Source organism: Budorcas taxicolor, chromosome 10 (assembly GCF_023091745.1).
Source record: "Budorcas taxicolor isolate Tak-1 chromosome 10, Takin1.1, whole genome shotgun sequence".
In the NCBI taxonomy this organism is placed as follows: domain Eukaryota; kingdom Metazoa; phylum Chordata; class Mammalia; order Artiodactyla; family Bovidae; genus Budorcas; species Budorcas taxicolor.
In genome coordinates, this window is record NC_068919.1 from 51,213,002 (window position 1) to 51,236,710 (window position 23,709).

A 23,709-nucleotide genomic window follows, 5' to 3' on the forward strand; every position below is an offset into this window, starting at 1 on the left:
CAGGAAACCAGCATGTTGTACTGGGCCCCAAAGAGGGGTGTGTCGGCCTGGCCGACAGAGCTCAGCATGAATCAGGGGCAGGTTGGTCTGGCCAAGACCACCTCTGAGGCTGCCACTGAGAAGGCAGATCTCCTTGTCCACAGCTGGCAGTCAAGGCTCCTTAAGAGTCACTTTCAGAAGACTCTTCTGACATCAAGTTCCTGGCAGGCACAGTGGAAAGAACTGCCTCCAAATGATAGCACAGGATTCCATGGTGGCCTTTTCTGACATCATTGGAATTACCACCTCCAAACTCTTGAGTAGATCCAGGAAAGTGCCCAACCCTTAGATTTTCATTTAAACTAATGCAGGCATGCAGTTGGAATCTCAAAGACCCACTGCCTTGTCAAAATACTTGGGCCTGTAGCCCTAAACACTTGAGGACTGGGAAATCCTTTCCTGAGGGATGGGATGGAAAAAACAAAAGGCTCCCATGAGTAATCTAACCTAAGGTAGGAAGGGCAGAGGGTGAAGGAGCTGGAGACTTTAAACTCCCCACTTCAATGCCACTGGGCATTTAACTTGTCAAACACAGAGCACCTACCATGTGCAAGTCACCTTCAAGATGGTGGAGAGGGCATACCGAGAAGCCGCCACACAGCAGAGAAATCAGGTTAGGTTCAGCTAACAGCTTTGGCTTAAACAGTAAGAAGTAAGTATGGACAGCAGCAGTTCAGGGCTGGTACCATGGCTCTAAGGTCATCAAGGATCCAGGCTCCTCCTCTCTCTGTGCTCCACTAAGCTAGAGCAGGGCTTCCGACATTGCAGTTACCTCACGATCCCAGATGGCTGCTGGATTTCAGCCACTGCGTCCATGTTCCAAGCAGTAGGTTGGAGGACAGAGAAAAAGCCAAAGGGGCGCACTGTCTATACAAGTCAGTCCCTGGAACCGTGGTATAAGCCACACATCACACTTCACCTTTCACTCACTAAAGCTTAAGTCGCTGGCCCATAGCCAGGTGAAAGAGAGGCTGAGAAATAAAGTCTTTTAGCTTGGCACATTACTGTATTCAAAAAGTCAGGCTTTTGATTACTGAGAAAGCAGGATAGGATACTGGATGTAAAATTAGCAGCCTTTGCCACATAACGCATAGAAAGAGTATTTGAAGATAAGCCAATTTGGAGGTCTACTAAGTTTAACCGTTGGTAGTAGGAAAAAAAAAGAAAAGGTATTAAGGGTTGAAGGCTCAAGTGATATTATACTTCAGGGAAACTAAAAACTTTATTAAGTTGGAGGTGTTATGAACAAGTAATAAAATCAACTTCCCAGAACTATCCACCTTTGAATTGAACATACTTCATGAAACATTACATCTCAAAGGGAAGTTTCTTAGGCATTATAGAACAGTGGCTCCATCAGACTCACTAGAGAGCTTTTTAAAAACAAATCCCTAAGATTCCCCACTTGTTGAAATTGTGATAGATGGTTTCGAGTTGAGGCCTAAAATTCTGTACACACACACACAAGCAATCAAGGTAACTCCTCCAATGGGCATTTTATCCAAATCTTCATTTCAAACATGAGGAGACAATTTACAACAATCATGTGATTTGTCCAGGGTCCCTAATGACCATCCAACCATTCCCCAGAGGTCTTAGATTCCAGGTTAGATCCATCCAAGTAAATTATAGTTACCTACCCACCAGCAACCATGGTACAACGGTCGGCTGAATCCCTACCCCTGCAGTCAGACCCAGCACTCTCAGAGACGCATGCTTCCTGGGGCTGCAATACCACCTACACTGGGGAACTCGAGGAGCGGTTTAAAATGAGTATGTATGCACAACATGTGCATGAATCTGCTCTATATATCCACATCTGCAGCCCCCTTCTCTGACATCTCAAAGACCCTGGGAAGGAGGCAAAAGGCAGGAGCCAGGGATAAAGAACAGAGGCTGGCAATGAGCCACACTTGAGTCAGCATGTGAATGCAGTCGCTTCCTGTGTTGGGGATTTCCCGACCACATGTAGGCGAATCCAAATGAGACAGGTACCACCATCAATTGGTAGGAATGAAACAGCCAAACTCTTATCTCTGCCCCAACCCAACCATTGTTGGGGTGGGCCTCTGTCCTGACAGCAGTGTGGCTGCTGGCGGGATCAGGCTATGGTCCTACCTACCTGGGCTTCCCTGGGTCCCAGCCCATTTCCACAGCCTGGTCCCCACCTCCCCAGTCATGTGAGTCTTACTGCATCCTCACAGTGCTGAATAGATGGTCTTTGCTTAGATCTATCAGGGTTAGTTTCTGTTGCTAAAAATAAAAGACCCAGGATAAATATCCTCAAGGAAGTAGGGAGAGCTCCAGATCTCCAGAGGTTATCTGTCTCAGGATAACTGGATAACCAAAAGTCTGGAAAGGGGGACAAAGGTTAAAGGAAGATGCTCAGGTTAGGCTAGGCATGGCAAGGCAGGGACCAGAGGACCCAGAGCGGATCTGATGAGGTAGCGACCACATCTCCTCTGCTGCCCTCTCTTCCTTCCATCGATTCTTCCTCCTCTCTCTCCTGGTCTTGTCTGCCTCCCTTCCTGACAGAAAAGCATCCATTTCTCCTCTTTCTTGCCTGTTACATCCAAGAAATAAAGTTATCTCTTTTGTCTAGAAGCTAAAACTCAAAAAAACCCCTGACACTCTTGGCTGTGCTTTGAAAACACAAGGAGATAAGCAGAAACTGCCTTTGATAAGGGTGGAGAAAGTCCACACCGGTACACTTGTGGCAGACAATATCAAGCTTTAGGTGTACACGCCACCTCATCCAGCAATTCCACTCCTAGCAATTAACCCTGAACAGAACAATTGCACAAACATACTTCTAAGTATATAACTTCATATGTACCAAGTACTTCTAATAACCTAAATGTCCATTCATAGGAGCTTGGCTACCAATAACCTACAATGTCAAAGAATCTAAAACAGAATGCATACATATGAAAGAATCACTTTGCTATACACTTGAAACCCATGCAATATTGTAAGTCAACCACGGCTCAATTAAAAAAAAATTATACTTAAAAAAAATTAGGAGCTTGGCTAAATTATCCATATCATGGAATATCAGAAAACTATTTTTTTAATGATTTATATACACAACCTTGAAAAGTATAAATAGACATTGTTTTAAAAGGTATCAGAACAATGTATAGAGACATATATTACAAGAATAGCCTCCTTTCTAAAAAATAACTTGTATGTATAAAGTTACATTAACATCTAAAAAAATATTTGCCAAATCCTTAAGAGCAGTTATAATTAGAGGTGATAAAATAGGGTTTAGGGTGCTTTCTATTTAAGTCATACATTTCTGTAGTGCTTCAGTTTTGATTACAAACAAGTAATTACAATAATAAGAAAAGAAATAAAATAAATGGAAGCTGAAATGTCCTTTGAACATGCAAAACAGCGGTGATGGGAAGCCCATGGTTTCCGTTTAAGGCAACAGGCAATCCAGCACCCAACACAGAACGCAATTCAACATGAACTTTCTCCTTCCTCCTCTTTTTACACATGACCACACACAGTTGAAAGTTAAAATCCCTACCCAGAGTCAAGTAGAACCGATAACACAAAAGGGTGAGGTGCTACAGAAGCAAACAAGCACATCAGTTACAGAAGATGGCAGAAGAATCACCAAGGTCAGGCACCAGAATGAGGAGCCCAGCAATTTCCACAACTATCTAGCGTGGGAACAAGTCTTATGTGCTAAGAGCCTCTGAACATATCGCCACGCGACAAATAAGATTAATAAGAATGAAATGGTAAACTGTATTTCAGGGTTTCAGTAGTTCAGGGAAATGTGTCCCTATTGAAATTTTAAGCAAAAAGCTAAACATTTAGTCTTACCACTTGAAAAAATAAACTTTGAAATTCAGGAAAATGAACTAATGTAAAATATCTAATTGCCCCAAATGTTCTACAAGTAATCTATCGGCTTGGACCAAAAATCCGTTCCTTTTTCTCCATATCTTACAGAAAACCCGAACAAACGTTTTGGCCAACTCAATATGTGTAGGTTGTATTTAATGAACAAAATTTATGAATTCTGGTTTTTATTTTTTAAAACCATTGGATTAAATGTCTATTAATATTGAAAGTAATTCCCACAAACATCCAAATTGAACTTGAGAACTTTACCTTAGGCCAGCAATCCACAACAGAAAGATGCCATACCCTCTGCTTTTACAAGAAAGACAAGAGATCTCTATTGACTGACTGTGTACCTCTTTTTTTTTTCTATTTGTCACCCAAAGGATTTTTATTGGCAACAAAAATCAATCCTGGGTCTTTAAGAGATTAAGCACAGTTCAAAGAAAGAGGTTGTACTTTTCAAAAAACTAACGAACCAACATTTCAGCCAATAATGCAAATTATTCAAACACAGAACCAAACTTAGGATTCTGATTAGATTCCATGTTGAACAGCAACAAACCACTAGATTTAATGCATTTGAAGGAAAGAGGACAACTGTTATAAATAAGGACCCTAGGCACCAAACAGGTATTCTCCATTCAGAGTGCTGTTTTCTGTGTGCTAGTGTTCAAGTGAGCTGAAACAATAGATGTTTGTGAGCTTTCAAAACTGTGCAAACAGTTTGCCAGTTTAATTATCTTCCATTTATACTACAACACAAGTCCAGCATTTCACAGACTCAGTTACTAGCTGTGAAATAAGGTAATTTCAAACATGCTGTACGTACATTATATGGCTGCCAGGTGGGTTACACGTCTCTCACGAGCCTCAAGTCCACTCTGGCAGTGTGCAGCACTGCCAGCACAGGGGCTGGGCATGGCAGGTGCACAGTGAATGCTGGCTTCCTTTCCCCTTTCCTCCTTACTCCAAATATAATAGAAAAATGGCAACATGACGCATGCTTACAATACCACTAAGACTATTCCTGGGCCTTCCATTCACTGCTTTCCTATTTCATTACACAGGCACCCAAAATACCCCCTTTAACAGAACCTTGCTTGCACCAAAACAACTCCAATTGTGTGTTTAGCACACATACATAGATGCAGTGGAAAATAAAAAGGAAATACACCTAAAATTAGTAATTGTGTATCTTAACGGGAGAACTGAAAACAGTTTTTAAATTTTATCTTATACATTTCTGTATTTTCCAAATGTTTTACAATAAGCATCTGCTGAGTCTAAACTGTTTGATACAACACAGTCCCTCTACACACTCCCCAGAATGATCAAAATGAAGATGACACACAACACCAGGTGTTGACACTGGAGTCACTGAAACTCACTCACTGCCAGGTGGGAGTGGCAGCTGGCACAACCACTTTGGGATCAACAACAGCTCCACATACATGACGACCCAGCAACTCCACTCTTATACACCTGAAGAACCTACCTACACATACAAGAAAGTGACACTGTCAATAACAGCTAAGAACTACAAACAACTCAAAAGTCCATCAACAACAGATATATCAATTATCAAGGAATAGTAAGACAATAAAATACACAATGAAAATTTAGCAATGTATTTAACAATGAGAAAGAACAGATTATTGCTATTTGCATATCCATCGATGAATTCCATATACAGTGGTGAATGAAAAAGCCAGACATTAAAAGAGTACATACTATATGACTATGATCCCATTTTTATGAAGTTCAAGGACAGTCAAATTTACCTATGGTGATAGAAACTGGATACTGTTATCTTTGTGGAAAAACAATGACTGGGAGGAAGCAAGAGAAAACGTCTGGAAGATAGTAAACATTTTTTATATCTGTGCCTCCTACTTTAAAAAAAGAAGAATAAATTGGATTTGCACCATAGCTCTAACTGCTTACTAGCTGGGTGTTGTTCAGTCGTTCAGTCATGTCCGACTCTTCTGCGACCCCATCGGCTGTCCATGGGGTTTCCCAAGCAAGAATACCAGAGTAGGTTACCATTTTCTTCTCCAGGGGATCTTTCCAACCCAGGGATCAAACTCGGGTCTTCTGCATTGGCAGGCAGATTCCTTACCACCGACCACCAAGGAAGCTCACTAGCTGTGTGGCCTTGAGCAAATTTCTTAACTTCTCCAAGTTTCAGTTTCTAAACTGTAAACGGGATGAGAATTAAACAAGGCGACGCATTTAGTGTTTAACACAGTCACCAGCACAAGGCAAAAGCACAATACGTAACAACAGAAGCTGGACAAACATCCCCTAGGTCTTACTATGCACTAGCGGGCAATGCTCTACCTCTCCCAGTTCCTGTTCTTATCTGCTACTCAAGGCCAGAAGGGCAGGCTGTGAGCTAGGCTTTCAGAAATGGTCTGTGCAGGACATCAACCACAAGCATTGCTCCTGAGGAAGAGGAGGAGGAATCACTAGTTATGTTGCTGCTGAGGTCTCCAAGCAAAGGAACTGGCAGGAGCTACACATCAGGATTAATCACAGACTATTGGAGAGAAAAATGGCTTTAGCTTCTGAAAGTAGTAGCTGCTTTCTGCAGGAGGAGAAAGACTTTTATTCCAGTGGAATAACTCATTTTAAATTGAGGAGTCATCTGGGAACTGAAAGAGCTCATCTTTCTTTCCTAAGGAAAGAGAGGAGACAAGTCACTCTCTGTTAAAGGATTTTCTATGTTGACTGGCTAAATTTACTGCCCTTTAATATATTTCAGATTTACAACTAAAATAATTTTTAAAGTATAGGCCTGCTGTATAAAAGCAATTTAAAATGTTGGTCATGAAGCAAGAGACTCAGATTATACAAGACAGTGTTAGTGAAATGAAACACTATAAATGGAGAATAGTCTCCAATTTAGAAGATCAACCAAGACTAGGAATGACTCAACATATCATGCAGAGAAGGAAATGGCATCCCACTCCAGTACTCTTGCCTGGAAAATCCCATGGACGGACGAGCCAGGTAGCGACCATAGGGTCACTAAGAGTCGGACACGACTGAGTGACTTCACTTTCACTTTTCACTTTCCTGCATTGGAGAAGGAAATGGCAACCCACTCCAGTGTTCTTGCCTAGAGAATCCCAGGGACGGGGGAGCCTGGTGGGCTGCCGTCTGTGGGGTCGCACAGAGTCGGACACGACTGAAGCAACTTAGCAGCAGCAGCAGCAGCAACATATCATGAATTTTTGCTTCCATTAACTTCTATTTTGCTTTCAACTAAAGCAACTGAGCGCACCTGGATCTTGACTGAGCCCCACCACTTTCTAGCTCTACCACCTCAAGCAAGTTACTCTCTCTGTGCCTCATTTTCCTCAACTGGAAAATGGGATGATAATCAGGTTATTAAAAGGAGTAAATGAGATAATAGATATTAAGTGCATAAAAGTGCCAGGCACTACCAAGTGCTATAAAAGTGTTCCTACCATCACTTCTTAATCTTCAGATGAAGAGACAGAATTCATCTAAAATTGTGAAACTTAATCACAGACTGTACAGATATAGGATGCTGCTGCTGCTGCTGCTGCTGCTAACTGTCTAATATCCAGAGGGAGCTGTGCACTAAGATCATGTCAAGTAAATATGAAAATTTGTGGTTTGTAGGTGCACACATGCACGTGCAAACACCCAACCCTTCCAAACCCCTCCCTCTTCTCACAAGTAATTTCAGTCCCTCTAGAACAGAATGTGCCAATGATCCCAAGTTCTTCGGATCCCAAGATAATCCCAACAAAGGTGTGAAATGTTACTCTTCTTCTGAATATTTTCAACGGCCCATTAAAAGAACACACTGAAAAGGCATGTTTGCCTTTCACATTTCAAAAACTGGAACCTTTCCATAGCACACTTGAACAGCTGAGTGGATGATATTCAAACATGGACTCTTTTCAACCTGTAGCAGAGGAGACCTACTAAAACCTTACATTTTCCTCCAATTGTGAGCACAGAAAGTTTTTCATTTTGTTCCAAAGGAAATGATCTTAACACAGCTCAATGAATATCATCACCGTCTGAACCGAGTGGGCATCCGGTGGCCGTGACAGGACTAAATGGTAAAACCCAAGGGTATAAAAGTTAAAAGCTACTCAGTGGAAATGTCAGTTACAACATTCATTCTTTGATTTGCAAGAATCAAACACAGAGACAGAGAACCCTCAAGCAAGGGAATTATGAACAGTATCCAGCAAAACATAAGGGTAGCACCCGACTTCCCCTCCCCCCACCTCTGCCAATAAAAAACTTTTCAGTACCCACAGCATTCTGCTTTTCTAAGTGGAAGAGAACTGTGCTTGAAAAGATTACTACATATCATTCTTTCACTTCACCAGTAGGCACATTTACACCTTTCTACCAACACTAGCCAGTCAGATCCAAAATCCCTATTGCACTATCTGTGGTTTTTCTCTATTATCAGAGTGACTTAAGTAAGACGGCAATTTTCTTTTTCTATTTTTTAATTTATTTTTAATTGGAGGATAATTGCTTTACAACATTGCATTAGTTTCTGCTGTACAACAACATGAATCAGCCTTAAGTATACATATATCCCTTCCTTCTTGAGCCTCCCTCCCACTAAGATAGTAGTTTTCTAATTCACTAGTCCAGGGTATCAAAATTTTGCTTAAAAAATAACTGTTCGTCTGTACTTCACAGACTTTGGGACACCCGGATAGCTCTCCACTGAAGCCACATCTACAAACACAGCTGACACAGGACAGTGACAGCAATGCCTATCTTTGCTCTACCTTTAGTTGAAAAACCTTGTTCAGCTTTATTATCCAGAACTTGGCACATCAGCAGATAAGGAGGAGAAACCTGCATACTCAGGTTGACTCCTAGCAATGAATTAGATTCTGGGAGCTCAAGGGAAAAGCAGGTAATGGCAGCCATATTTTATTTGCAAAATAATTCCAGCCAGGCCTACTTTCTTGCTGATGTAAGCTGGCTGGTTAGGTTTTGACATTTCATTAAGTTGCTTTGGGTCTTGATCGAAACAGTCGTCCTTCAAATATGTATTTGACTCTACTATGTGTAAGACACTATGCCAGGTGCCAAGGGAGATTAAAAAATGACCTTATTTCACTCTCAGACTCTTTACTTTCTACAACCTCCCTAAACACCGAACAGAGACGAATGGCACTCCTATCCCCTCACAACCATATTTAGGGCCCTTGTTTTACTCTCCTTAAGCCCCTGTGAATACTTACAGAACCACTATTGTTTTATTATTATGAAGGTTAACTTATACTGCTTTTTTTATAAAATACAAACAGTCAAGGAGGGCATGAATGAAAAAGAAAATTTCCTTTCCAACCATGCCAACAATCCTACAGCCCAGAAATAAGCACGTTTCTTAGGATTTTTTTCCAGAGATTTACATTTGCAAACCAAGAATTGAGACTTTTTTTCTAACTAGGATCTTAAACTAATGTGCCCCCTTTTTTTAACGAAAAAAAAGTCTGTTTTACAAATTTTTCTGTATCAGTACTCACAGATTTGCCCAATTCCATAATGTGCTTATATGGCATTTAACCAGTCCCTTTGAAAGGCACTTAGGTTACTTCTACTGTTCAGTTCAGTTCAGTTGCTCAGTCGTGTCCGACTCTTTGCGACCCCATGAATCGCAGCACACCAGGCCTCCCTGTCCATCACCAACTCCCGGAGTTCACTCAGACTCACATCCATCGAGTCCGTGATGCCATCCAGCCATCTCATCCTCGGTCGTCCCCTTCTCCTCCTGCCACCAATCCCTCCCAGCATCAAAGTCTTTTCCCATGAGTCAACTCTTCGCATGAGGTGGCCAAAGTACTGGAGTTTCAGCTTTAGCATCATTTCTTCCAAAGAAATCCCAGGGCTGATCTCCTTCAGAATGGACTGGTTGGATCTCCTTGCAGTCCGAGGGACTCTCAAGAGTCTTCTCCAACACCACAGTTCAAAAGCATCAATTCTTCGGGGCTCAGCCTTCTTCACAGTCCAACTCTCACATCCACACATGACTACTGGAAAAACCATAGCCTTGACTAGACAGACCTTTGTTGGCAAACAAACCCAAGTAAGATGGTAGGTGTTGCAAGAGGGCATCAGAGGGCAGACACACTGAAACCATACTCACAGAAAACTAGTCAATCTAATCACACTAGGACCATAGCCTTGTCTAATTCAATAAAACTAAGCCATGCCCGTGGGGCAACCCAAGACGGGTGGGTCACGGTGGAGAGGCCTGACAGAATGTGGTCCACTGGAGAAGGGGATGGCAAACCACTTCAGTATTCTTGCCTTGAGAACCCCATGAACAGTATGAAAAGGCAAAATGATAGGATACTGAAAGAGGAACTCCTCAGGTCAGGGGGTGCCCAATATGCTACTGGAGATCAATGGAGAAATAACTCCAGAAAGAATGAAGGGATGGAGCCAAAGCAAAAACAATACCCAGCTGTGGATGTGACTGGTGATAGAAGCAAGGTCCAATGCTGTAAAGAGCAATATTGCATAGGAACCTGGAATGTCAGGTCCATGAATCAAGGCAAATTGGAAGTGGTCAAATAAGAGATGGCAAGAGTGAACGTCCACATTCTAGGAATCAGCGAACCAAAATGGACTGGAATGGGTGAATTTAACTCAGATGGCTTCTACTGTTACTCTATTGCAACGCTGCAGTGAATATCTCTGCATGTTTGCCGGCTCACTTTCGCAGGTATGTTCGTAAGATAAACTACTAACTGTAGCAGGAACGTGTATAGACAATTTTTAGTTTTGAAAGATAATGTTAGAAAAAAAGAGAGAGAAAAGGAAAGGGAAGGAGGGAGGGAAAGAGAGAGGGAAGCAAGGAAGGAGACAGGGATGGAAGGAGGAAGGAAAGGAAAGAGAGAGAAAGAAAATAAACGCTGTGGCCAACACCAGGGGCTACCTACTCACAGCAACTGCCGCTTTCCTTCTGGCCAGCAAAGCTCCATTTCTGCCCCCTTTCCTCCCAGTGCCCACATGCTTTGAGAAAGCTGGGCCCTAAGACTGGTCTAAGCAAGCAATGGGAGCCCCCTCTCTCCATGCCAGTCATCACATGAGATGTGGGCATCTGGCCCAGTTTTGCCAAAGGGGCACAGGAGAAGTTCTGGGGGTGGGGCTCCCAGCAAAGGTTTTCTCTGGTTTCCTCTTTTCCTGCCTCTGGACACCATACATCACCTGTGTACGAGGATATGGTGGTTGGGAACACAAGGAGCCAAGCTGGAGGTCAAATGTCAAACACTGAGGCTGGCAAAGAGGAAACTTAGCTGAGCCTTTCATTAATGAACCCCAAAACTATGCTAACTTTTGTTTACATGAGATAATAAAGATCCTTACTATTTAAACCACTTTTAACTGAGTTTTGTTTACTTGCAAGGAAAGTATTTCCACTGCACACCTGTTCTCTAAAAAGAAGCCCACTGGACTTACAATCCCACCCAGGGCACATACAAAAGCATCTATCCCCTCACAGCCTTGGCTTCACCGGGGTTTAGTCCCCATGTGTTCTCAGGGTATTTTCTCTTAATGGCCAGAGTGCTTTCTTCCTTGGAGAGTCTAGCAGCTCTCTCCCCAAATAAGGACACATTGCAATAAGGTGACCCGAAGACGGCCAGTATTTCATTCTGCTTCACCTGCGACACAGCACTGAGACACAGGCTCACCTGCTCCTTCAGAAGAGTAGACGCTGTCACCCGGGGCCGTACGTTCTCAGTGCCTTAGAGTCAGACCTGACTCTGCTAGGCTGGGACAGTCACCAGGGTGTGGGAGGACAGCCCCAGACTGGAACCTGGATGACCTAGTTCAGATCTGCTGCTTATGAGCTGGCTGGCTGCAGAGATGTCACCCAACCTCCCATTCCACATTCTTTGAATGTAAAAGGCCGGCTCCTGAAACTAAGGCCCGGGGTCCTTATTAGGATAAGATGGGGACAGGCGTGTGAAGGTGATAGACCGTCACAGACTATTAGACGTAGGAGTGAGGCTGATCCCCACAGATCCATGCTGAGAGGGGGCCAGGCCAAGGGCAGGCGGATCACCTGTCTCCAGCCCTTTCTGTTCTCCCTGTCACTCCTGCCATCACTGTGGGCAGCCTGTCAGGTCAGGACTAATAACCAGAAGAAAACCCAACCAACCACTTCCACTCCTCCCACAGATAAGCTGAACTCCCAGGAGCAGCATCACAGTCAGTGAATGAGAGGTGACGTTCAGACAAGAATCAGTGCGTGCCAGGGTCACTTACAATGATTACTAAGGCTCAGACTGGTACCTGGGCAAAACATGTATGATTCTGAGCAAACTTCCAAAAGGTTAGTTTGGCCCACGCTTTTCTCATCCCTCTCATTCGCTCTTGAGCATTGTAATGGATTCAATCACTGCTTTCTGCACTCCACTCCCCTATATAATGGCATCATATGTCCCCTTTCTGCACCATGTGACTTTGCAGTACTTCCCATGAGAATGGCCTGAGTATACTTCCCCACTGCACTGATGTTGGGCTTGGCCATGTGATTTGTGTTGACTAATGGTTATGAGCCAAAGCCTTAAGAGGCATCATGCATTTCCACCTGCCCTCTTAGGCTACTGCCATTTGCCATAAGGTGAGCATGCCCTAGGCCCCAGAATAACAAGCACATGTGGAATAGACTCAAAGCCAAATGATCAACTAAGTAGAAAAATAAATCCCTGTGGTTGTAAGGCACTGAGATCAGGGATTGTTCGTTATGCAGCAACATCATATAGTAACCTAATACAAACATCGTAAGAGCAAAAATAAACTGTGGAAAATTCTGAAAGAGATGGGAATACCAGATCACCTGACCTGCCTCTTGAGAAATCTGTATGCAGGTCAGGAAGCCAACAGTTAGAACTGGACGTGGAACAACAGACTGGTTCCAAATAGGAAAAGGAGTAGGTCAAGGCTGTTTATTTAACTTATATGCAGAATACATCATGAGAAACGCTGGGCTGGATGAAGCACAAGCTGGAATCAAGATTGCTGGGAGAAATCTCAGTAACCTCAGATATGCAGATGACACCACCCTTATGGCAGAAAGTGAAGAGGAGCTAAAAAGCCTCTTGATGAAAGTGAAAGAGGAGAGCGAAAAAGTTGGCTTAAAGCTCAACATTCAGAAAACGAAGATCACGGCATCTGGCCCCATCACTTCATGGGAAATAGATGGGGAAACAGTGGAAACAGTGTCAGACTTTATTTTGGGGGGCTCCAAAATCACTGCAGATGGTGACTGCAGCCATGAAATTAAAAGACACTTACTCCTTGGAAGGAAAGTCATGACCAACCTAGATAGTATATTCAAAAGCAGAGACATTACTTTGCTGACTAAGGTCTGTCTAGTCAAGACTATGGTTTTTCCAATGTCATGTATGGCTGTGAGAGTTGGACTGTGAAGAAGGCTGAGCACCGAAGAATTGATGCTTTTGAACTGTGGTGTTGGAGAAGAGTCTTGAGAGTCCCTTGGACTGCAAGGAGATCCAACCAGTCCGTTCTGAAGGAGATCAACCCTGGGATTTCTTTGGAAGGAACGATGCTAAAGCTGAAACTCCAGTACTTTGGCCACCTCATGCGAAGAGTTGACTCATTGGAAAAGACTCTGATGCTGGGAGGGATTGGGGGCAGGAGAAGGAGGGGACGACCAAGGATGAGATGGCTGGATGGCATCACGGACTCGATGGATGTGAGTCTGAGTGAACTCCAGGAGATGGTGATGGACAGGGAGGCCTGGCGTGCTGCGATTCACGGGGTCTCAGAGTCGGACACGACTGAGCGACTGAACTGAACTGAGTGGTAAGTTTGCCTGGCACCAAATAATCAAGCAATAATAAAATATTGGTGCTTATTTTAAGGAGATTTTAATTCATTCATCATTCATACATGTACAGAGAACTCCTACACGTAAGGCACAACAGTAGCCCCACAGGAAGCTGAGCATAATGAAAAATATGAAGTAATCATTCCTACAAGCATCTTTTCAGTCTAGCAAATCCCCAAGCCTCCTTAATTCTACTGGAGGACAGCAGTCCATGCTGACAAAGCTTCTGTTCATTTCATTTATTCATTCATTCACTGCCCTGGGTTAAATCACAGAAGGGATGAAATTCAGTATCTATGCATTTAAGGATCTGATTCTCATACTTATTAATGGTGAAATCTACTTCCTTCTACAAATGTATTCTTAAAGAAAGAAACTAGAAACTTGTTTCTAGTTTACAAACTTGTTTGTTTTTAATGAACTCCTTTGTTCTATTAATCTTCATTTATTCACTCAACATATGTTTACTGAGCACCTATGATTCTCCAGGCAGATGAATGGTTCCTGTGCTAGGAAGCAACGCACACAATTCCTAGCCCCAACCCCTGGCTGCCCAGGTGCACCACTAACCACAAAAGAATTTTTTAAAATTATGGTTGACAGCTCCATGTAGTATCTAAAGAAATTTTTTTAATAAAAATAAAAAAATATTCCTATAGTTTTTAATTCCTATAGTTTAACTCCAATGCCTTCTTTCAATTCTACTTTTAAAAGAATTCTAGGGATTTTCCTGGCAATCCAGTGGTTAAGACTTCACCTTCCATTCCAGGGGTGCAGGACTGATCTCTGGTCAGGGAGATAAGATCCCACATGCCTCGCAGCCAAAAACATAAAAAACAATAGAAGCAATACTGCAACAAATTCAATAAAGACTTTAAAAGATAATAAACAGAAGAATTCCACCCACCTTGCAAACGTGGTGATTTCACCATCTTGCCTCCCCTTTTATCAAGGAGGACAGAGAAGATGTGTTTCGATAGTACTCCTCCTCACATTGACCGCCACACACAGAGGTGTGGGAGACTCACATTTAATAACCTTTGGCATGAAGTCTTCAAAGGTCTTCGGGAAATCTAGATAAATTACATCCACTGGTTTGCCCTTCTTCCCACATTTATTTTCTCCCTCAAAGAATGTAATAGGTTCATCAAGCATGATTTCCCCATCCGCACATCATGCTTTTCGGAAGGGTCCTGTGATCTCACCCTCTCCCATGGATTGCACAAGCCTGCTGGGCATGGAGGTGAATTAGCTCTGAAAATAAGGAGGATTCCCCGATTCTAAGTGGGAGTCACAAAAGGGAAGCATCAGAGTAATAAGACCATACACGCATATCCCTCTCTATGCAGACCTGTTCCAAGCACTCTATACAGATTCAATCATACAACGTAGAACCCCAGAGGCAGGAGTGGACCTGGGCAGTCCAGGGCTAGAGTCCAGGCCCTGCAGCTTCTGCAAATCCCAACATGTGCCAGGGACTCTGGGCTTCCCTACCAGCCCGTCCTCAGCCAGCTCGATGAGGATCCCCAGGAAAGAAGCAGAGGGAAGGCCATCCTAGAGATGTCCTTTAGTTCAGGACACAGCTTTTCCCTGGACACTCTGGGATAAATTCTAGTGTTTCCCACAAAAGGAGCTCGTAAGCGTCCCCTAAAGCTGCCAACATCCTGCTTCCTCTAGGCAGGGCCTGCTCACCGCTCCAGAAACAAAGCAAAAAGGAGAGCCTCCTCAGTAGTGAAGGGCCACAGCCATAACCCAAGAATGCTCTGAAGCTTGGCTGGAGGCCTTGCCTGAAGGGCCCAGCATCTCAGAGCCCTGAGCTGCTCTCCTAAATGCTTCAATCTCTTCTTACTGAAGCCCCGACCCTGCTACTAAGCTCAGAAGTGCAGGAAAGGTGGGGGGTTGGTGGGGGGCAGGCGCTGACACACCATCTCCTTTCCCTCTAGTCTCTCTCCAGGAGCTAGTTTTACATCTCTATGGGGTTTCGGGCTTCTCTGAAATCTTCCATCTTGGGTGGCTGAACGGGTGGGGGAGAAGAGAATCCAGATTGTCTGGGTCAATGACACGCTACAAATCTGGCCCAGGGCCGCCACCTGGAAATCTAAAGCGAAGGATATTATTAAAGTCACAGGTTAAGGATCCCTCACTCCACAGCTCCTCATTTAGAAGCCTGCAGTGGCATTAAATGTAAACACTTCCCCAGAAAGCTTTAAAACAGAGGGAGGTTTTTATTAAACGACTTAATTGAGGGCCACTTCTCATGTGGAAAGCTTTTTACTGGGAGGAAGAAAAAGGCCTGGTGGGTGTTTCTCAAGACACTTGTTTTTTTTTAATCTGCCATGTTGTACTGGGGAAATGAAGCACCACTCGGGGCAGGTCTGTGCCCTGGCTGCTAATTCTTCAGAATTAAAAAATAATAAGACCTAGTCCCCAGCAGCATGGAGAACCCAGCATGACAGTGTTAATTCCAAAATTCATTTCCAGGATCATTGGAATCACTGGACAGAAAAAGTAGTTAAATTAAGGCTGGCCAAAAGGACCCAAATTAATGAAGAAAGATATTCTAAAACTTGAAATAAGGACATGATTTGGTAGAACAGGTCTGATGAAACTGAGGCTTGGGTTACTCTACAAAGACACCAAATAAAGGGAATGAAGAGTTGAGGCTCACTACAGTGCATAGATGGACCAGGAAAACATGATGCTGAGCGAAAGAAGCCAGGGCAAAAAGGCCACATGTTGCATGATTCTATTTAAGATAGCCAGGTAGACTGGTGGTGCCTGGGCCTGCAGGGAGATAGGAACGTGAAATGACAGCTTAATGGGTACAGGGTTTCCCTCTCGGGTGATGAAAAAGCCCTGGAATTAGTGGTTGCACAATGCTGTGAATGTCCTTAATGTCATGGACCTAAACACTTAAAACTGGCTAAAACGGTCAATTATACACTGTATGAGTTTTACCATAACGAAATAGAAAATAACAGGAATTACAGAAGAATCCTCTTTCAGCTCCTAACCCAGGAGCAATCACTTCCTCACCTGAGTGCAAATATACAAGCAAAGTAATAAATAATATTATTTTACTAATAACTCATTTTTTGAGCTGAAATTCCCAAGTACACTAAGCACTTCTGAAGACTACATCACTTCCCCCACACCTGTCTTCAGGTAGGTGGTGTTATCATTAGCCTGACGCTACAGGTAAGGAAACCAAAGCACAAGAAGGTCCAGGAGCTTGCCCCAGGGTCAGCAGGCAAACAGGGGAAAAGCCAAAGGATGAACCCAGAGGGAGCACAGCATGGAGCTTACACCCAAACTCAGAGTCAGAATCATACACTCTGCCACTGGAATGCTTTCTGGGCCTGGTTTCCCACTTTGCCCACAACACAGACATCCCTTGGCTGTTGAGCCCTAATCCCTTTTCAGTGGCATTTCCTAAGTGACCACTTATGCACCAAGTTCTCTGGAAAAACCACATTCAAAGTCACATGTCTGTAGAACTACTTCACTTGGACAGAGTTATCTTCATGTATTCTGATTTATTCTCTTAGTCCTTGGAACAACGCGGTAAAACAGGAGGGCGATGCAATTGCCTGTCCTTTCCTGGGGAGAAAAGCAAGCTGCCGAGGGTCTGTAGTTGACCTCGGGCCACACAGTGGGTGCAGGCGCCCAGCTTCTGTTCCGTGCCCCACGCTGTTGTCTTCCTAAGCAGCCAGGTTCAACTACTCTGAGACTTTAAGCATATAAGTTATGTATATGTAAATCTATATTTATATGTAAATAGATGCACGCAATTACAAATGAAGTTAAGGAGCAGTTTAACGGAGAGAAAAGCAGCTCTTCCTACATTTCAGGGCACCTGTTGGGTAACCCAGAAGCACCCACAAAAAGTTGAATTCCATTCCCTCCACTCCTCTTAAGAAAGCAGGACTCTTTGCCTCTGGTCAACAGCTCTCTTTGATAAGAGACATTAAAAGCTACCACTGGGGTTTAGAGATGCCACCCTGCCAGGGCTCTCAGCCTCCCACCACTGACTTTTGGGGCTGGATAAGTCTTTATGGGGCTTCCCTGGTGGCTCAGATGGTAAAGAATCCACTTGCAATGCAGGAGACCAGGGTTCGAGACCTGGGTTGGGAAGATCCACTGGAGAAGGAAATAGCAACCCACTCCAGTATTCTTGCTTGGAGAATTCCATGGACAGAGGAGCCTGATGGGCTACAGTCCATAGGGTTGGAAAGAGTCAAGCACAACTGACAACTAACACACAAGTATTTACTGGGGGGCCATCCCGTGCATTGTAAGGAACTTAGCAGCATCCCTGGCTTCTACCTCCTAGATGCCAGTAGCCACCACTACCCCCAGGTCGTGACAACCAGGATGTCTCTAGATACTGCCAAATGCATTTGAGAGCCACTGCACTATGTCAGAGAGATGTGGCCCTCACAGCTCTACAAGGTAGGAGCCCATCTTAGATGAGGTAACAGCCTGAAATGGACGAGGAACCTGCCCAGAACACCACACTCCTTGTGAGGGACAATGTGACTTCCAAGTCAAGCAGGTGAGATACCCCCTACACTCTCACCCTACAGTAGGGAGACAGAATGGGAAGACCAGAGGTGGATCTATCAGCTTGTGTATTGAAAATGCTAAAACTATGCTTTGCCCTAGGAAGATGGACATGGACTTGAATGCTCCCAGGGTTTGATTCTCAGCTCCAAAGAAAATACACTCTGCTTGCAATAACAGTCTCAGCAATGCCTGGAAGGTTGAAGGGCATCCTTGACTCACAAAGTAATCTGCATGGGGGTAGGCATGCCCTTTGAATAATAAATGCTTTAAGCATGAACACAAACAGCATATCTCTGATCATGAGAGCCTGAAATACTTTTAAAATATGCTTTTATCAAGAATTCCCTGATTATTTTGGTGAAACAGCCACTCCTCCACATTCTCACTCTTCTTAGCACTCATCTGTATTTCTGCTTAGAAACCACTGATACTGGTAGAGAGACATGAAATACAGGATATCACGTTTCAATGGGCTGAGTGACATCCATCCTTCCTCCTACAAAACTTGATCAAGCATCTATTTCCTGCTAGACACATGATGCAAGGTCAGTCAAGAGATCCCTCCTCTTTGCAGGTTGGTTTACAGGGTTTTTGAGGGGCAGGAGGGTGCTTCCTCCAACATGTTGGCAAAGGGCACTGACCATGTTCTAATTGCTGAGATAAAGGTATTTGCAAGCAGTCAACAGTCTGTGAAGCAATGAATGAGCGGTGAATTGAGGGGATGGATGAAGAGGCTGTGCAGTAACCAGAGAAGCACAGCTCAGGGCCAGGAGAGTTTGAACCCTTGATCCAACCACTTCGCAGGTGCACAAATCTGACAAGTGACCCAATTTCTCATGGCCTCTCGTCCCTCACCTGTAAAGTGGGTTTATGATAGCATCCATCCCACAGAGTTGTTAGGTTGAACACTCTCAGGCAGGGCTGGAGGTAGAGGCTCTAGAAGCATTTGCTATTATTATGCAAATCACTGATTTGGGCCGTTCTCCTGAGAAGTCTGGGCTTCCCAGGTGGCACAGTGGTAAAGAACCCACCTGCAATGCAGAAAGAAAAAACTCAGATTTGATCCCTGTGTTGGGAAGATCCCCTGGAGGAAGGAGGAGGAAATGGCAACCCACTCCAGCGTTCTTGCCTGGAGAATCCCAGGGACAGGGGAGCCTGGTGGGCTGCCGTCTCTGTGGGGTAGCACAGAGTCAGACAGGACTGAAGCAACTTAGCAGCAGCAGCTGCCTCACATCCAGGACACTGGGCTCACTGCAGTTATCCATATCCTTAGCAAGAGGTGGTGGTACCCTGAGCAGACCATACCTGACGAACTAGGTAACTAGTGGCTCCAATCCTCCCCTCTTCCCTACTTCCTCTCTCCCTCTAACCTTACACTTCCTTCCACCACCACCACCCCCACCTAAAAAAAAACAAAACAAAACAGCTTACAGGTGGCTCAGGGCAATGCAGACAAGTTAGGGCTGAGCTCGTCTGACTACAAATGGGACAAAGGTGCTCAAGGCCCAGTCCTTAAGTTCACAAGTCAGAAAAAGATCTTAAATTTGGTAAACTCCAGCCAGCCCTTGGCAAACTGCTGCTGCTGCTAAGTCACTTCAGTCGTGTCCGACTCTGTGCGACCCCATAGACGGCAGCCCACCAGGCTTCCCCATTCCTGGGATTCCCCAGGCAAGAAAACTGGAGTGGGTTGCCATTTTCTTCTCCAACCTTTGCAAACTACTCTCTCTTATCTCCTTCCTTCCATTCTTTCTCTATCAGTTCTTCTCCGACTCCAAAAGCTTTTACTGTAATCACCACTCTCAGTAAACTTTCCAGGTTTTTGATATTTGACTAGGGCAAGGAAAGCAGCTAATCAACTTTTCAGTTGCTGCTGTGGAATTCTGAGTAAGTCACTGTTTTAATAAGGAGGACGAAAATCTCATAGGCAAAAATAGTGGAGAAGCAAATTTTTTTTTTTTACAAAAAGCTATCTGTAATACAGCTAAAACAAAGCTCAAGGATATGGATTAGTTCATAGGATATCCTAGAACCTCTTTATAACTTTGAAAACTGGACCATTTCTTTTCCCTCTGAAATAAAATCAAAATAGGGCAGCCGTTATAGAGGCTCAAACTCTTGAACTGGAATCTGCAAATGCCAGACTTCACCAGGTCTCTCACCTGGAAAAAAATGGGACCAACAACACAAACATTGCTGGATCTGTGGAAGGAGTATTAGTCTCAGGGGTCCTCTTCCCTGAATGGACTCCAATCTGCAAGGGAAAACAGACTCCCTGTTTGACAGGCAGCAAAATTCGGGGCAAGAAAGCCAGGGGGGATCAGAGGTAAAACTCAAAAGAATGACTGAAGCCAAATCTAGAAAATCTGAATCATTTTGCCTCAGTCCTCTGGAAAAAGAGATAAACAAGAGTGAAAAAATATTAATAATAAAGGAGCTTTACAGATTCAAGAAAACTACTAAGTTACAGCTTGAGCCGTTACATACTCCAAAGGCAAGCAGAAAGTCCTGTGACTGGGCAGCAAGGGATAGAATCTGCCCTATAAACAAGAGGCTACGGGCAGGTTGGCTGGAATATTCTACCTTCACAACTAATGCTCTGGGCTCTAATCCTAAACACTAACTCGAAGATGACCCTCACTACCGAACCAATCCTTCTTAGGGTGAAATATAAAGGTAAAGCCCACTGTAGTAATGGACACTAACACAGTAACCCTGTTTTCAACTCACCTTTTCTGATTATAGCTCCATGCACCTCTAAAACCTTCTCACCTATAATTTTAAAAGCTTGAGGTAATTACAACACAGCAAAGTTCTGTTTTTGTTGAGAGTACCACATAAACAGGAATTGAATGTCCACAGCTTCATTTTGCTTCAGGATGTTCAACACTGAATTTTGTTTTTAATCTCTTACATAACAACCAATTATCTCCAGAAATTCAAAGGTTTGCAGAACTTGAAGAAATGTGGAGATGATGTCCCTCTAACCCAGGATTTGGGATCCATTCAGAGCATTTCTAAACAGCCTAATCTATCTTCTCCATTTAAAAAGCCAGAAAAAATAGGATTTCATAAAATTTCCCTTGAGATGACGAGACCGCAGTGATCTTGAGTCTAATATTACACACCGTCTCGTAGAGGAAAACAGTAAATCAATCCAGATCTAAGGGGACTGTGGTGTTAGAAAAACAAAGCACAGGAAACATAATTTCTCAGTCAGTTCTGCTTCAGAGGTACAAGGAGCAGTGGAAAGGCTCAGCTTTGAATTCAGGCAGACTGGGTGCTCTCAAACCTCAGCTCTACCATGTCTTCCAAGCATCTTAGCTTCCCGGGATCTTTTTGGGCCTCAGGTTCCTCATCTGTAAAATGAGGTTGCTGCCACCTCCCTCTCGGGAACATACGGGTTTTAGAGACAGAGCCCAAGGGCTCAGCTGGCTACCTGACACGTGAAAGGCAGAGAGTCAACAAATGTGACTCCTCTTCAACCCTGGGGTTATTAGCCCTGTGGGTCAGCAGTTTGGAAATCACTTTCCCAAAGGGAACACTGTGAAGTCATTTCCTGTCCGTCCCAGGAAATAGGAGCTAAAGGAACAAGAGCATGATAAAGAACCAACATCCACAGGCTGGCCAGAGCCATAGACAAGAAGCAAACCACCTGCTCACAAAGTACTAGATTGGCCAAAAAGTTCCTTCGAGTTTTTCTGTAACGCCTTACAATGGCTGCTGTACACTCCTCGCAGCTCTGTGCACAGAAGGCCTCTACTCACTAAGCTTAGGCTGCCAGTTACCAACACCCCAAAAATGGACCCAGTAACATTCTCCGCCAGCTTCACCACCCCAGATCACGTCCCCACACTGCTTAACTAAGTACTCCTTAAGCAAGTCTCATCGGCCAGAATCATGCCTCCTCTTTTCTCACTTCCCCTTGGCATGACCTCTGTACAAACCCTTCCCTCTCGTCCATCAGATAAACTTGACATAGGGACTTAACATAACTGAAACCTAAGAAAACTTTTCTTGTGCCTGCTGTGCTAATGAATTGAGAAGGTATCTATCTATCCAGGTGGTGTCAGCCAGGTGGTACCCAGCTGCCCCCAAAGTTCTTCACACTCATCGTGAGGGTAAGAGTTCCCAGCTCACTATCAACCCTGGTTTACATCTCCACCAGATTTCAAGCTCCATAACTCATGGACTGTACCCTGTTTACCTAGCACCCAGCAAGCACTACAGAGCTATGCCAAGAGTGGGGACTTTATAAGAACTAAATTTGTTAAAAGAGTGAATAAAGCAAGGAAACAAAACCCAAAATTTGATATGAAATTTAAGATGAAGCTCTCTCTTCCCCAGGGATATTGGTTTAGGAACAGAGGACAGTGACTAAGAAGAAAGGGAAAGGGGAGTTGGACTGGGATGATTGACTGAAAACTCCAATAAACTCCCCCTATGTGAAAACCAGAAATCCTGGTGCTGGTCCCATCAAATTCTCTTTTTATTTTTTTTCCACTTTCAGGATTTTCATGGCATAATTTGTTTCTTGATAACAGCAATGTCATGTGACAGAATAAAGTAAGTACTTAGACATTCAGGGGAAATTACCCAATTTTAAATTCCCCTTGAACTTTGTTTTTCTTCTCTGATGCCAATCTCTCAGCCAGTTCACTGCCCTTCAGTGCCAGGATCAGAGGAAGAAAAGAAAGAAAAAGCACAAAATCAGTTGAGTTTTTTTAAAAGCATCAATGGCATCTCTTAGATAAATGGGTTGGGGGGGGCATTGAGGAAGTTAAGAAGGCCATTAAATTCTTTAACGACCTCCTACCCCATGGCACAAGCAAATTAACTTGAAGGGAAAAGAAAAAAGAAGCTTAATAGGGCAGTCTATTCCTAACACAAATCAAAGGTCACTCTTCCGAAATGACACATATCCTTTCTCTAAATAAAGAAGACCCTCACTAACTCTTTCTTCACTTACTTTCTCCTAATCTCTAGAATATTAGAGCTGCTACTCCAAAGGGAGAAATGTTTACATAAATCTGTTTAGGTCCATATTTACATATACTTTTTCTTTTTTTCCAGAATGTACCATTATAGTCAGTTTATGGCTGTTCAGGTGCAATTTTTCAGAGACTAAGAGTGCAACAGTATCCTCAAATGAACATCCCCACCCCCCAAATGGAGACAAGATTAGTAAATTAAACCAGTCAATAACATGGCTTCATTTTGTTGGCCTGGTCCAAAAAAAAAAATTCAACAGTAGGAAAACACTTTCCATATGGTCTTTTTCCCCCAAAGGTTGAAGTTTCGGGTCAGGGGCCACCCTGTGAGACTATGCACTCCACATAACCTCTATTCTCAAGACAAGACAATTA

At 43.7% G+C, this 23,709-nt stretch overlaps 1 protein-coding gene across 1 annotated transcript in view; it reads right to left on the reverse strand.

Annotated features, from left to right (window-relative positions):
• Positions 1-22,975, reverse strand: part of CGNL1 (cingulin like 1) — a 167,419-nt gene extending 144,444 nt beyond the window's left edge. Inside the window, exon 1 of the mRNA XM_052646440.1 lies at positions 22,940-22,975. The gene's annotated coding sequence lies outside the window, so the exon portion shown is untranslated. The remainder of the gene's footprint in view (positions 1-22,939) is intronic.
• Positions 22,976-23,709: the final 734 nt, after the last annotated feature.